This window comes from Pithys albifrons, chromosome 3, assembly GCF_047495875.1.
Source record: "Pithys albifrons albifrons isolate INPA30051 chromosome 3, PitAlb_v1, whole genome shotgun sequence".
Classification (NCBI taxonomy): domain Eukaryota; kingdom Metazoa; phylum Chordata; class Aves; order Passeriformes; family Thamnophilidae; genus Pithys; species Pithys albifrons.
The window spans coordinates 14,626,538-14,637,308 of record NC_092460.1 but is presented as its reverse complement, the minus strand read 5'-3'; the positions used below and the strand labels follow the sequence as shown (position 1 = coordinate 14,637,308).

The 10,771-nt window shown below is 39.2% G+C and overlaps 1 long non-coding RNA gene across 1 annotated transcript; it reads left to right on the top strand.

Moving 5' to 3' along the window:
• Positions 1-5,399: 5,399 nt before the first annotated feature.
• On the top strand, positions 5,400-10,369 carry LOC139669273 (uncharacterized). Its single transcript, XR_011697223.1, has 3 exons — positions 5,400-5,490; positions 7,174-7,310; positions 10,292-10,369. It is a non-coding gene; the product is annotated as an uncharacterized lncRNA (long non-coding RNA).
• Positions 10,370-10,771: the final 402 nt, after the last annotated feature.

The window sequence follows — 10,771 nt, the reverse complement described above, 5'->3', positions numbered from 1 at the left end:
ATTTAGTGTGGTTAATGAAAGAGCTTCCTGAGGCTTTTCCAGGAATTGCATCCAACTACTGAGTGCCTTCAGCTCTTAAAATCTCTTCTATCCATAACCCTTACTTCTTACAGAGAACCAGATAATTATGGCTTTGTCACTGTATCAGTTGGAGAGGTTTTAGTGAAGATTTCAGGGAGCTGTGGCTAATCACGCTCTCAACAAAGTCAACATAGTATGGCACTAGATAGAATCAGTTTAGTGCTTTTAAAGTTGAAGCCCAGAACTGTACTGGGGTGGATGTGATTACTTGGGTGAGTGGGAAAAGTTTGAGACTTATATGGGACTGCAGTTTTAAATTTTCTTAAGAATTTTTTTAATGATATAAGTTATTGCAACATGCTCCAGCCCATTTATATGACAATTTCTGGGCATTTTAGCTTAAAAAACCCTCTAGACATGCTGATTTTCAACTCTTATTTTAGAAGTGTAATTTTAATTGTGAACTGGTCTCTTTGCTAGTGAGTCTTCATTAACTTGGATTCACTGCAAGTGATGATGAAATGCAGGTCCTTGCAGAGTGCCTGAGGAAACATTTGTGGAAGGCTTGTTTTTCCAGCCATGGCCAAGTTTGTGTCTGTACCAGCAACATTGCTGGTGTCAACACCAGCTCAGAAGTCTACATGAAATGATTGGCTCTTGAAAGAGCTAAAATAACTTCTCTTCCCTCATGACCAGTTCCTGCAGCTCCCAGGGCTGAGAAAGCCTCAGGGAAGGATCCACCTGTTTGACAACTGAGTGTAAAAGAACAAAACCTGTTCGATTCCTCCTCTGAAATATGTGGTGACTCATAAAAATGCCCTGTGCACATGGAATGGATCTGAGGGTGCTGCTGACTGTCTCTGCTCTGCCCAGCTGGTGTGAATGGTTTTGGGATAGAACAGCCGGCTTGCCTGGTTTGCTGTAAGAGGGAAACCTCTGTTCCTGAGCAGCAGTGCACACCTTAATGTCACTTGGCTTGTGACACTTAGCTACTGATGCCCCATTGCTAATGAGAACACATCACTGTTAACAGAGATGTGATTGAAGAGCAGGAAGAAGGGCCAGAAAATTGTCTGCATGCAAAAAATGCTTGATGAAAATACGGGCAGAAAGCCAGTCAGATAGAAATCAGCATTTTCTGGATACTGTTCTGTTACAGTTGTCTCTCTTTTGCCACGTGTTATTATCAAGTGCTTAATAATCAGTATTAAATCTAATTATGGGATAACTTCAGAGAAATTAGCTTACAGCATAAGCAGCTGGAAGAATGCACTGCTTGTTAATTATTTGCATTATCTGTCTCTTGAAATAACATCTGGCAGGCAAAAGAGTCTAGAACTAAAGCCAGTACCCAGATAAGTGCTGTTTCTATCAGTGTAGGAACATGCTATGTAGTCTCTTGAAGCCAGTGCGTTGAGAAGGTGATGTAAGGACTCCTTTGGAGTCCATCGGTATTGATGGGAGATACTTTTCTCTGTGCAGGCATACACAAGATATGTAATACTTGCAGTTTTATAATGTGACTGAAAATAGCTAAAGAGTCACTGCATGGGTAGTTAGTCTAAAATCAGTCAGTGAGACAGCTCTCATTTCTGAAATGTGACCGTCGTGGCTAATTTTGAGCAGAGTATCCAGATATTAGTTGTGAAGTCTTGTTGGAGTTCTGACATGTGCAGGTTTGCTCCCCATTTCTTCCACAGCGTATGAGCACAGACCACTAAGCCACACCACCTTCATTCCAGGTGGTGAGAGTGGCACTTGGTACTGGAATTGCTTTTATTTCTGGATAAGTTGGGAAGGCTGTTTTGCTGAGTAGCCAAACTAGAACAATAAACTCAGGCATTTTGCCCTTTCAGAGTCTAAGCCCTTTCAATCTATTTGCCTGGGTGCCAGGTTTCAGTCTGTTCCCCATCTGATTCACTTGATTCCTTCACTACAGATTTTCCCCTGGGAGTATCTGAGGAGTCCTACATGTGTTCACTCTTTGCTTTGGGATGCAGCATTAGTGGGTCCTGTGCAGCCTTGATCCATAATGAGTCATTTGACCCCTCTCATATTTTGTCTTGGAGAAGGGAAGGATCACACAGACATCCTTTTACGGAGCCAGCATGCTCTGTCAGTGACAAAAAGGAAGACAGCAGACAAGCTCTGGTTCCTCAAACCTCTATGTGAATTTTATTTTTCAAGAAGAGGACATGTACTTTTAAGGTCTCTGAATTATTTTAGTCTCTAAATGCAACTTTCAGGTTTACTTACTTACATATGCTTTTTCTTCTTCTCTCCCTCTGAGTTGTAATGTTTGAACAGTGGAAATACTGTTTTCCCCAGAGGCAAATACAATCTTATGAAGGACAAAGTACCTGGGAAACATTGGGATGAAAAGGAAGTTTAGGAATTGCATGGCATATTTTACAAATAAAAATCCAAAGGTGTTTTTAATCTTACAAGGGAATGGTTTGCTCCTTTCTCCTCCAACCTCATGATTCATTTACTTTTGGAGTTCTGTGGATAGGTACTGTATTTTAATGCTTATTGAGAATGTGCAACTGAAGTTATACTATTCAGACTGAAAATATTAGGGAAAAGCAATGATAAGGTAGTGATCCAATGATCTGATTGAACACAGTGGTGTTTGTAGCATCTGTCTGTTGGATTTCTATTTGCTTGGCTCATATGAGCATTCTGACAATTAATATTGAAATGATGCTCTGGATGTGTGAAGGGCCAATACAACCATATGCCTTGTGGCAGAGCTGGATGGACTCAAAGTAAGAATGTTTGGCTTCTTAAGTTGTACAAATTCTCACTGAGTGTTATCTTTTCTCAAAAAGTTAGAAACTAATAATGAAGTAATATTTTTAAGGGCTACGAGCAAGACCCTTTTAGCTATTCTTGGTACACACATTCAGAAGGAAGCAGAAACAGTGCATGTTCAGGCCATTCATTTTGATCTATGTTGGCATTATACTCACAAATTTTCTGCTGTTTGCAGTAAAGTTCTGGCTAATGTGCACTGCTTATTGACTGTGGAAATCCTCTCATGCACTCCCAAGGGAAGTCTTGCTCTTCCATCTACTATTCATCTCACAAATTGCATTGGAATAAGGAAACTGAAATTTCCTATTTATTCAGAAGCCATCTGAAAATTGACAGTAACACTGGAAACTGTCCCCAAATTGCCCAGGTAGTTGTGGTGCTGTCAGCATAATTCAGACTGTGTAGCAGTTCAGAGCTTCTAGTTTTGCATATTGCTGGTCGAATTTACTTTAGCACTAGTTGCAGAGGAGAGTTGTTTGAAACTTCCCCACCCCCTACCAGTGTTTTGGGGTGAGTTTATAAAAACAAAAAAAAGGGCAATTCTTGGCTCTGTTCTGACTTGGCAACCCCATCCAGTTTTCCCTTTAATGTTTTCCACATATGGTTGTGAAATCCAGTGTCTGACTTCTTTACTAAATATAGACTCATAATTCTTTATTAAATTATTGATGCAAGGAGTCTTATTTGTTGTTAAGACCTTTCTATCTCCTTTTGCAATACAGTGAAGTATTGAGTGTTCTTGTGTTGTCCATTTCCCATAATCACTTTTGAGGACATTTTATTCTTTCTTTTATATTTTACGACATATTGGGAACTATCTCCTTTGCAGTTCTGAAGCAGAAAGTGTAGTAGCAAAGACCACATTGCTTTGGCAGTGTAAGAGCAGCCAGGCATGAGTAGTCTGTGCCCCACTGTCAGCTCTGAGCTTGTTTCTCACACAGCTGTTCTTGGTTCTTCAGTAGCATTGGTAGAACAAAAGCAGTGGTAGTAGCAAAGCAGAAGCTTTTAGTGGTTTCTTAACTGAATTTTGAGCATTTGTCTCTTACACTGCACTGCCCAACTGTAACTTCTTCATGTGCTTCTGCATTATTGAAGTGATCAAATGGAATTGCCTTGAATGAATGCCTTGGAATTCTCTTTCATGGTGCAAGACTTTATCTTGGAGGGGAAAATTAACTGTATGTAAGTCTACATTGTGAAAAAACAAGTAAAATGAATGAGTTTTATTTCCCCTGCTCCCCACAAATATTCATGTGCTTTTTATCTGCGCAAAAAGCAGGAAACAGCCTGTGATTTCAGTAATGTGCTTAGAAAAAAATCTGAGGTTTTGAACAGCTTTCACCACTTTGGCAGTGCTTTCCATTGTCAAATTTACAATGACTTATTACAGAAGTATTCAGAAGCAATTCCACCAGTGCAGATTTCAGTTTTAGTGACCTCTAACATCCCAACCCCCTTCATTTCTTTTAATAAAGAAAATAATATATAGTGCCATATTAGGGAAGAAATCAGTAAATGGCACTGGAAAGTGAACAGTTCCACCCATAAAGAAAAGCAGTTATACCAGTCTGCAATTAGCAGTCACAACTGGTGATGGTCTTTAAAAGCAGATTGTTCTTCTTGAATAGTAGGGAGGAGATACAAAAATATGAAGTTATTTTGAAATTACCAGTTTTGGTTTTTTTTTAATTGGACTCAACAGGTTCCATCTTGCTAATGTAAGTGCTGTTTGAATAAACAACATACAAGGAAAGGAGCAGTTTAAAATAAGACTAGTTAAAAATCCAGAATTACATGAAGAAAAGGATGGTTTGCTTTGTGTCATTGCAGATTACCAAGGTACATTGGGTTTTGGCTTATATTGTTGCAAATAATGTATTCTGTACCTGAATAATGGAATTAATTGAAGTCATGATAAGACTTGTTTTCTTTGTTGACAATCAAATGCAATCAGTGCCATAAAGATCTGGAAAACTGCCAGAACTGCAGTAACAAAATAAACCTAATTTCTTACTTAATTTCCTGACTAGCACTTTCCCAGGCTGCAGTAACCCTGCATATAGATCTGAAAATATTATCAGCAGTTTTACAGAGCAAAGCCAAGTACAACTTAGTACCTTAGAAAGGATGAAATTATTAAAGTCTGAGGATACAGTGTCAGTGCAAGGGTCAGAAGGGACATGTATTCCTAGAAGTTTCTCCAGGAATGTTGGAGTGTTCAAGTTTTGCCAGTAACTCTTTGCCACTAGCAGTTTCTGACTCAATTGGAGAATGGTAACACAAAATAGTGAGTTGTGCATGCAGATGGAAAGGAACTTGTTTTGCAACAGATTGAGATTTAGGAGTATGGTGTGGGTAGAAGAAGATATGCATTGTTGGGTTAGTCTCAGACATGTGGTCAGATCCTTTTGTTTGAACCTCCCCACATTCTTCAGGATGTGAGTGGGAGTATTCTCCCATACATGAAAACCTTAAATGACTCCTGTGACTTCTCTTACAGTGAGTGTCTGATATTGCTGGTTTCTAAGAAAAGAATTTTAAATTCATGTTTAGGTAGGACAGGCATGGAGGTCTGAAAACGTGGTGTACATGGGGCTTCTGAAATTCATGAAAGAACTATGGTGTGAACCATGGCCTGCAAGCTGCACAATGGTGAGTAAAGGAACTAGTGACAAGTTAAGGCTCCAGATTAACAGTAGCTGTACTCTGTACCTTTACCTTTCTAATGGAATGCTTATGAACTATGACCATGCCAACCTGACACCTGATATTGTATGATCTTGGAAGCTGAACAGGGTCAGGCCCGGTTAGTACTTGGATGGGAGACCTCCTGGGAATACCGTGGGCTGTAGGTTCCAGTCCTGAGGACTTCACTGTCACCATCCAAGCTCGCTTGGCTGTGGCAGATGAAGTTAAAGGGTGGGACCAGTTGCTGTGCCTCACCTAAAAAATCCACTGCACAGGCTTGAAGGGAACACCCAGATGGGGAGAGCCCTTCCCAAAAATCTTCATTCATGAAGCCTAGCCATGATGATGGTGATGAATTCAGCGAGATGAAACTTCTTCCATTTAATGGTGTTTCTCTTTGGTGGAAGCAATGGTCATAGATGCAGCAGAGAACACAAGAGCCAGGGTGTGGCTTTTCTTACCAGGCATGCCCATGTGAACACCTGTATTTGTGAGAGGGATATGCAGCTCCTTTGGCCTGGCAGGAGCAGTTCTGTCCACTGCTCAGGCAGTTTCTCCCCTTTGGTAAGGACAGTAGATGTTCTCAAAAATTTTGAACTTCTATAAATCTGGGAAGGCCTACCTTTCTTTTAATATTACTTTAGTTTTATTTCTTTTTTCAGGTTGGGTTACTTTTGCTCTTCTATGGCCTATAAAGTTGACTGTTTGTTTTCAACCTATCTTGCATAGAGCAAGAAGTCAAACCATGACTCTTGATGTAGGGGCACAGACTTTCTGGTAAAAATGGGATATCTGGTAGGAAATCTAACTCCTTCCACAGCATAAATTCTCAGGAACATGGAAAGTATAGTGAATATAGACATACAAACATCAAAGTGCCCATTCAGCCCTCATGCCGTTATCAGGGAAGGACTGAACGTGCCTAGACTGCCTTCCCATTTATGTTAAAGCTATACCTTTACTATTTATTCATAGTCTGCCTAATAATTTACTCCCAAGTGTTTTCACAGCACAGTCTTTTCCCCAGGATTTAGGCGTGGTCAGGAATGCGTTAGTGGATGACAACAACCTCTATTGTAATAGACACATTTTTACCCTCTGCAACAAAAGATGGACCTGCAGAGGGAGAATGGAAGCAGAAGTGAATAGCCCAACTGAGTCAACAGTTTGCTGCTGTTACCTTTGGGGGCTTTATTCCAATTGTGAATTTAGCCTAATACACCTGTTGATTAAAAAAACCCTCAATGACCCTCAACCGAATCTTAGTAGTGAGAGTGGATATATTAATTTCTCTTTCTTTCAAGTTCAGACAAACTGTTGACACATCACAGTTCTGTTGTAACACACTTGCAACTTGGCTGAACAAAGGGAAGTTGTTTTTTCTACTTGACTGCTCAGCACACAAACTTTGAATGACTGGCAAAGCCGGAAAAAAAAGCCTTTTAGAGCAGCTTATTTAGTAGAGAAGCAAGAGGGGAGTTTTACTTTACATCTCCTGAAGGGACAAGCTTGGGGAAATCCCCTAATATTGTTAGCACGACACAAGATCTTGTCTTTGAAGACTTGCAGAAAGATATCTCATGTGATGACTAATCTTGCTTGTCTTTTCTATTTTTCCATCCCCATAACTGTGATGTTTGAGGACAGCTGGTGTCCTCAGAGCTAAGACATCCTGTTTGTTTGTTCCATATAAGTCTACAGACTGAGCCTGCCAGGACAGCAGTGAAGCTGAACTTGGAGCACAGCCTTGTTCCTAAGGAACTCAGAACAGCTGGATTTTCAAGGTGAGTTGTCTTATGATCTTGGGCCCCCTTGAGCATGGGGAGAATAATCATGCCTTTGTCTGAAGAGAAAGATGTGCAATGAGGTAATGTTTGTGGTTGAAATGGAGGCAGTGAAGCTCAGTAACTTCACTATATGAATATCTGGTTTAGAGGCAAAGATAATTTTGACTCTCAGTATTATTTCTCTATATTGGAAAGTTGGGTTTAGGTAAGGTAAAGGTAAATAGGTTTTTTAGGAGCACTGCTTTACCCTTATTTCTATTTGAGAGAACTCTGCTGGGCACAGTGTAATGTTTGCTTCCCATATTTGCTAGTGAATTTTTTTCCTAATATTTCAGGGGTTTGTATTGAAAATGAAGTTTAACTGTTGAAGGATAATGTGGGAGTTTCTGAAACTGAATAGATGAACACATGCTGAGACTGTCTTATTTAAGAGATTCCTTGTTTGCCACTAAGGAATAAGAGGAATCCAAAAATTGTTTTGCACTTAGCTAGAGTTGTCACAAATGCTAGAGGTGGTCCCATAAAGGGGCTGAAGATGCTCTATTCTATCAATATGTCAGTCTAATAATTGTCTTGCTGAAAGGGTCTATTTCAGTAGAGAATGAAAGTCAGCTCTGAAGTGAGATGGAAATGAATGACATGAAGAGGTACCTGACTCGTAATTAACTCTGATTGACAGGTGATCGTGCACAACGTTATATAATATCATATGAATGTAGTTTGAAGGCAGTGTATGGTGACTCACAATTCTGTATTCTCAGCCTCTATAAGGCATTGTATCAAGTGATTCTTCTCCTCCTGGATGCTGAATTACTTATGGTAGCAAAAACACTTATTCCCTTTCATGTCAGACATCTTCCTGGTTGTTAAGTGTAACTGTTGCATGTCTCCATCTGCTTCAAAAGTAAGTCTCCAGGTGACTCAAAGAAGAAAAGAAAAGAGAAACTGTAATGTTTTGCAGGAATATCTTGCATTCAGTGTATTTCAGAATCCAAATTTCTCTAAGGTGTGTTTTGGAAGCACTTGCCAGTCCAGTCCTTCCACTGGGTGCATTTCACTGTGTTCACTGAGTTATTGTCATTGTTGATTTTAAAAGTCTTAAGGTTATTTCATGCACGAACAAATCATACTGAGGTCAAAGCAAGTTTAATAACACTTCTTGTTGAATTCTAAAATATAAAAGGATCATTCTGCATGAACACTTGGCAGCTGTGAAGTGTTTCAATGAACAGAGCCTTATTTCTATATGAGTATTAAAGCAAATAGTATTGGTGAACATATGTGTTTGTATAGCAGGCAGACTTTCTGCACCTCTCTCTTTCAAGTACATTTTTTCTCAAGAGATGTAGCCTGGAGGTCATGGAACGATTTTGTAGTGTAAAAATGCCAAGTACTAGTTAATGAAGTGTTTTCTAGTCCAAGAGCTCACAGCTGCAAAATCTGATTTCTGTAACTTTCCCCTGGCTGTTACATCCAGAAAACAGATCTACCTGTTCACTAGAGATGCACTAACTCCAAACCTGCAGCAACAAATGTTGCTGTGAGGTTAATCTTACAGAATGCATAGGAAGGAGGTGCAATGTACACCTGCTCATCACCATCTTCATAATCCAGGTTTGTAGGGTTGGGTTTGGGCTCTCCCACCCTCCAGAAACAGTACTGATCATAGTGCTAGTTAAAGTTGTCATAGCTGACATGAGCAATAGATGAAGGCAGTTAGGTTTTATAAGGGAAAAGAAACAATCCACAAGAGAACTTCTTATCTATGATTACTGCTGACATGATAAATGTTCCAAAAAGATTGGGAGCTGTTCCATTATAGTTTTCTTATTTTATATATTGGTAGGCTTCAAAAGCACACAGCAATTAGATAAATTGCCTATCAGTGCTTAAAGTGAGGGACTGATACAAAGTTTCCTAAGTCAGTCAAGAGACATATAAGACTTAGTCAGATCCTAGCAGAAATGGTGGAATTTCTAGCCTTAAGAAAGGCAAGACAGAAATCATCTTTGAATGTCTATAAATACATACAAAGGAAGTTCTTTGTAAGTAAAGATGGTGCATAATTGATTATATACAATTAAAGAATGTACAGTTTTTGGAAGGATTCTAAGCAAGGAGCTTGCCAGTTCCTTTAACAAAATACTGTAATTTATTATTTCCCCTATATTAACTAACTAGGGGGTGTTTTTTGTAAATTTTTAAAATGTCTACTGGATGTTTTAAATTTTAAATTGAAAAGAGATGAAGAATAGTGTAAAGCTTATTGAAAGCAGACAGCACTGTGCAGAACACTTGGGTTTGCTCTTCTAATCAATACATAAGATTTCTTATAAATCTGCCTAATGTATAGTGAAGAATGCAGTTCAATAACTTAGAATGGTTTTTGAAAACTTGGCATTATCCCATTTTACTGATTTGTATATTTGCTATGTTTTTTGCCTTTTCTTTGAGTTGAACATTGGTTTGTGACATTATTTCATGTATAAGAAAGTGTCAGTTCTCCATATACTTAATAAATAAAGTGTTTCAATAAATAAAAGTTGAATTTAAAAGTGAAATTTGTAAGGCAGCAAAACTACATTAAAGGCACTGTGAAAATGTGTGAGGCAAAATTAACAGTACAAAGTCAAGGGTTACTCTGTAAAGTTGGGACACTCTTTTCAAATGTTGCATATCACAGAAAAAAACCCACTCCTCTGCATGCTTCAAAAAGCCCCTTTGTTCTTTCATCCCAAAGAAAGGATATAAATTAAATCCTTGCTGAACTAATAAGGCAGCCAAGAAAAAAAATGCAAATTTTTGTTTAACCATTTAACATGCACAGGGGGATTAGCTCAGTCCACAAGGCCTGGGGAACTAATCAAAAAGCCCTCCTGGGACCTTTTGCTTGGAGGGAAAGGAAACTGGCACAGCACTAACTCCTAAAGTGTCCTTTGCTGGTGAATGGCCTATGACTCTTCTTTTTCTTCCTGCAGTTCTGCACTGAATTGGAAATGTTACATCTCCAGGCCCAGATATTTCTCTGGTCTGTGAGGGGTGCTCAGAGAAGAGAAAAAAGCTTAATGAGATTTAGTGCCTAGTCTGGTAAGTCTTCATGTGACTCCTCGCTTGGACCCAAACCTCCTACTTATTTCTGTAAAGGAACAAACTTTAATGTGATCAGGAACAAAGAGACAGGGTTCTCCTATGCTTTGTTTTTCTAAAAAGAAACAAAGAAATTACCACCAGACTTAACATAATTTGTCCTACGCTGGCATATGACTTCTGAGGAGAATAGAGAAAATAATAAAAGAGTTTTGTCCTTGTGAATGAAATGACAAAGTGTGGACCTGTAGCAGAGGCAGGGCAGTTGTGTTAAACATTCCTACAAAGCCTGGTGGGGGTATTGTGGTAAGTGAGCTATGCAGAGCCAGTTCTGTACCCACTCCTCTGCTTTACCAGACTCCACATGCCCA